This window comes from Nelumbo nucifera, chromosome 4 (assembly GCF_055504915.1).
Source record: "Nelumbo nucifera cultivar China Antique chromosome 4, China Antique-T2T, whole genome shotgun sequence".
Classification (NCBI taxonomy): domain Eukaryota; kingdom Viridiplantae; phylum Streptophyta; class Magnoliopsida; order Proteales; family Nelumbonaceae; genus Nelumbo; species Nelumbo nucifera.
In genome coordinates, this window is record NC_142652.1 from 84,571,230 (window position 1) to 84,576,280 (window position 5,051).

Sequence of the window (5,051 nt, forward strand, 5' to 3'; positions counted from 1 at the left end):
TTACTGTCGGTGCCGGACTGGTTGGTGCCGATGGTTGTTGTCAAGTGTCGACTATCGCCTGAAGTGAGAACTTGAAACTTGAGAGGTGGCGCTTGGCAGAGGCGCGAAGAGGAGTGGTGAGAGAAGGAAAGTGAAGATAGATGAAAGTCTGTTCAATGGGCTTGGTGCTACCGTGCTGGTGGTTGGCGTTGGACCGTTCGTGCTTGCTTGCCAGTGAGGCGGCGACCGGCATTGCCGCTAGGTGCTGTCGTGCTGGTAGTTGGCGCGGGCCGTGTGACGGTCTGGAGTGGGGATTGGGGAATACGAATAGTACAAGAATAACTGAATAAGAGTAAGAGAACTGGGAGAGTGAGAGAGACAAAAGAAAAAAGTAGAAATCTAAGAGACTGGGAGAGACAAAAATAACGATGGAGACTAGCAGTCTGGGGAAAAGATAAAAGATAAAACCGATGGGCAATGGAAACTATCAAACTGGCAATCTGGCACTGCCGAACTTTCAATTGAAAGGTTCAAAATTCAAAGAGAAAGGCTAAAAATATCTCAGACTGCCAAACCCTTTTATTTGAATTAAAAAAATATATAATTATATCGGCTCGATTAATCGTCAGTTTTTTTAATGGTTAACCGAAACTATCAGTTTTTTAAGAATGTCGAACCAAAATCAAACCGATAGGTTCGATTAACCAATTTTTTGGTTTGGTTTCGGTCGGTTTGGTTTTCGGTTTTTTTGCTCACCCTTATATGGCCTTGGTGGTTCCGGGGTTGGTTCTAGGGTCTATCCCATGGAACTTGTACTTTCTTTACTCTCCCCCTTTCACAAAGAAAAAACATGTTCTTTAAAAGCGTGTTTTTAATAAATATAATATATAGTTTAAAACTTATATTATCTTTATTGATTAAATTAGATAACTTAATATGTAAATTATCACTATATGCTTAAAAACTTATAGATTAAATTTAAATTTTGTAAATATTACCTTTTACAATACTTATTGTACACATTCAAATATTAAAATCTATCTATACTATTATAAAAGTATGAATGAGGGTTTGGGACTTTTCTTGACTAAAATGCCACATTTGTTATTTAGTCAATCTCTAATTATGAAAGTTGAAAATGTAATTTCAATTAATACCTTTCACCTCATTTAATAGTCTTTCATTAACATTAAGGTATTAACTCTCATTCTCTCTTATTAAATCCCATATTTAAGTTTTTTTCCACTAATAAATGCTACTAATTAGATCTATGTCCAATACTTCTAACAATATAGACCCATATATTTTCAAACTTACTCAATAATAAAACCATTCCTTATCCAAGTGATAACTAAGCATTTCAACCATCCAAATCAAATTGGCCAACCTATGAAATAATAGTTATATAATAAATTTTTTAAATATAAATAATATAAAAAATTACAAAAGCGTAGATAAAAATAGACAAATTTGTGATATTTTTGTTAATCCAATTTAAAAAAACAAATATTTTATTGATGATGAAAATGAAATACATAATCTAAAACTAACCAAAAATGAAATTATTTTCTTGTTTAGTGGAGATCAATAGTTCAACTATTAGGTCAAATCAGTCAACCTTTAATGTCATAGTTAAATAATAAAATATAAAAAAGACAAAAATAAATAAATACATAAATTTTCCCCAAAAAACATTTGGGCACATGTATTATATCTTATATGTACCATGTTAAATAAAAAAAAGTGTACATAACAATATTATTTTTACACATGGAAATAAAAAAGATAGAAAAAATTGAATACATCTATAACTCCCGTATTTACACTACTATTAAAAATATGAATAAAATTATTGAATTTAATCACTATTTAATTGTGAGGTTTAAAATATAGTTTGAACTACAAATTTTACCCCATTCAATCCCTTTCTTTCAATCTTACATTTATTTATTGACAAATGAACAAAAAAAAAACACTAAGAAGATGAGAGTCCAATCGAGTGGGTAGGTCTAATAATGATACCCGAAACTTTGTAGCTCAATATGAGGTGTTTACGTAATCAGATTCATATTTTGCAATTTACATCCGATTAATAGTGAAAACAAAAAAAAATACATGATTTTTTTAGAAAATTTTGGATACATTGTCCCTATCATTATCATCATCTAAAATTGCCATGTACAAAGCACATGCATACTTACTGGTCAAAACAAATGATCAAATAACTAAAGTAACTCAATAGTCAAGTGAGGCCATGGCCTTTGTAACCATGAATGCTTAGGTTCAAATCTCCACATCCCCAAAAAGTATTTTGGGTTTCATTTCAAGTCAGGTTCCAACAAGGTCGGTTCCACCAAGGCCAACTAATGTCGGTTCGGGTAGGGTAAACCCCTATACCTTGGAATCGCCCTGGGTAGGGGGCGGTTCCAAGCATTTGAAACCAAACCCTACCCTATAACAAATTGGGTAGGGTCAATTCAAAGCCGGTTCCATTCGGCTACGGGTAGAACCTACCCATTTGCTCACCCCTATTTCATAGTAGCCTTGCTCGGTGCAATCCCCACTATTACTGACATGCTGATATTCCCAATCGGATGAACTACGTCCCCCTGAAGCAAACCAATGGTACGTTAGTTGGGATGAGACATTTCCGATTGAGTTTCATCTCCTCAAAAGCATCCAACAACAATATGTCAGCAGAACTACCGCTATCTAATAAAATACACTTTACCTCGTAGTTCGCTATGAACATCTTCATCACTAGGGCATCATCGTAAGGTAAGCAAACGTATTTCATGTATTCTTCCCCAAACGAGATCATCTTGTCTAGCTTCAACCCCTTCAAAGGTGGGCTGCCTTCTCTCGACTATAGCTCCCAAACTTATGCTTTTCGGGTGGTCTGGCTGCACCCAATCACTACTGATCCGCCAACGATCATTGCAATTCGCTCGGTGAGTGCTTATTCCTCATCCTCGTTTTCTCAATCTTTAGGCTGCTCGATATGTCAGTGTCCTTAACAATCAATTTAAGGTATTTGCATTCGATCAACTCATTGATCTCATTCTTCATGTCTTGACAATACTTTGTATCATGCCCGGCGGTCCGATGAAACTTACGAAATCAATCCTAGTTTATCTTTGTTGGGTTATCTCTAATGCGAGGGGGCCCACTTTAGGTAGTCTACTTGTTTGTTCTACATCAAGATCTATCCCTTCTTGACGTTCAATGGTGTGTAGGTTCGATGCCTTTTGGACAGAACCCGAGCGTGCATGGGTGGTGATTGAGATCGTCTGGAGAAACCTTCCTCAGCGCAACTTCGCTTATCGAAGTTTTCACCTTGGTCCCTGTCCCATTCCTTTATTTTCTTCCTCTCCCCTAGTCTCCTTGTGCACATATGGCCTCTTCATCATTCATGTACTTCTCAACGTGGTGGAGGAACTTGGCCATGTTTTATGGTAGCTTCTTTGCTAGGGAGAACTGGAGACGATTATCTTTGACCTCGTGGGTGGTTGCTATACTGCTATTGTTGGGTTAAGGTCATGGACCTAGAGGGTCTTCAAGTTAAACCTTTAGATGTACTCCCGGAGGTTTTCCTTAGATCGTTGTTGGATGTGCATTAGGCTAACAATGGTCTTCAAATGTTGGTGACTTATCGCAAAGTGTGCCACAAATTGTTCGTTGAACTGCTCCCAATTCTTGATAGAGCCCGATGCAAGTCTCGAGTACCACAACGAATTGTTTTCCGAAGTGTGGTCGGGAAGGCCAGGCACATGCTCACCTATGAGGCTCTATAGCAACAAGAGTGCCCTAAAAGCTTTTGACGTGGTTTAGTGGGTCGGCGATCCCATCGTAGGTCTCTAGGGTTGGCGTTTTGAAATCCTTAGGGTGTAGTTCCGAGAGTATCTCGAGCACTAAAGACGACACCCTTGTGAACTTTGGGGCGCTCAAGGTATCAAACCGGATGGGTTCATGTTGGAACATCTTTTGTATCTATCTCGCTTGGGGGCTGCCGCTGAGCATTAGATGTCAAACCTATAGGAAGAGTTCACTTTTCTCCCCTTTTTTCTCAAGCATGTAAGTGTGGTCCCACTACTCTGATGTCCGTGTTCGGTAAAGGCTATCACTATTGTTGTTGCGAGGTGTTGGAGGAATTTCTAGTGGTGCAGGTGGTCAATTCTCATAGTTATGTGTTGGAAGCTACCCACTAACTGTGCAATGGGCTGTTCTTGAGGCAATTGCGGCTCCACACTCTTCCCAAACCCATAGGAGACGTGCATGCTTTTGACCAGGCGCACAAGGTCCTTGAATTGCTCACTAGTTACCCCCATTGGCATCACTAATGACTCAACATTTTGGGGTTGTCTCCTAGAGGAAGATCCACAAGCGACTTGAGTGTCCTTGTTCTTTGGAGAAGACATGGTGAACGGAAAGAAAGAGGGAACAACCTTTGTATTCGGTACTTGATATTTCCCGCAAAACAACGCCAATTAATGGAGGTCAAATTTACTGGATCCTTATTGTCAGTGATAGTTTGGAGCTCAACAAGCTCAACTATATGCTAAACCTACAAGGAAGATGATGTTAGAGGGCCCAATTGGGTTTTCCAAGCAAGAAACTTCATGGTCAAGTAAGTACGGAGCTCTCTAAGGTGGTGAGAAGCAACATAGTAGGAATTAAAGCAAGAGAGTGTATGTGTGTAATTGTGACAAACCTTCTAAGTGTGAAGATTCACCCTTATATATACCTTGAGACTTGGTTAAGACGTGTCTAACACATTCGGTCTATTAACATCTACCCATCCTTTCTTTATGAGATGCGCCTGTACGGCATCGTGGGTGTGTTAGAGGGCCCAAGGGATTTCCCAAGCAAGGAACTCCAACGATCAAGTAAGTATTGAGCTCTCTAAGGTGGTGATAAGCAATAGAGTAAGAATTGAAGCGAGTGTTTGTGTTTGTGTGTAATTGTGAGCACACCTTTTGAGGGTGAAGGCTCACCCTTATATACACCTCGAGACTTTATTGAGATATGTATTGACATATTTGGTCTATTGACATCTATCCGTCCTTTCTTTA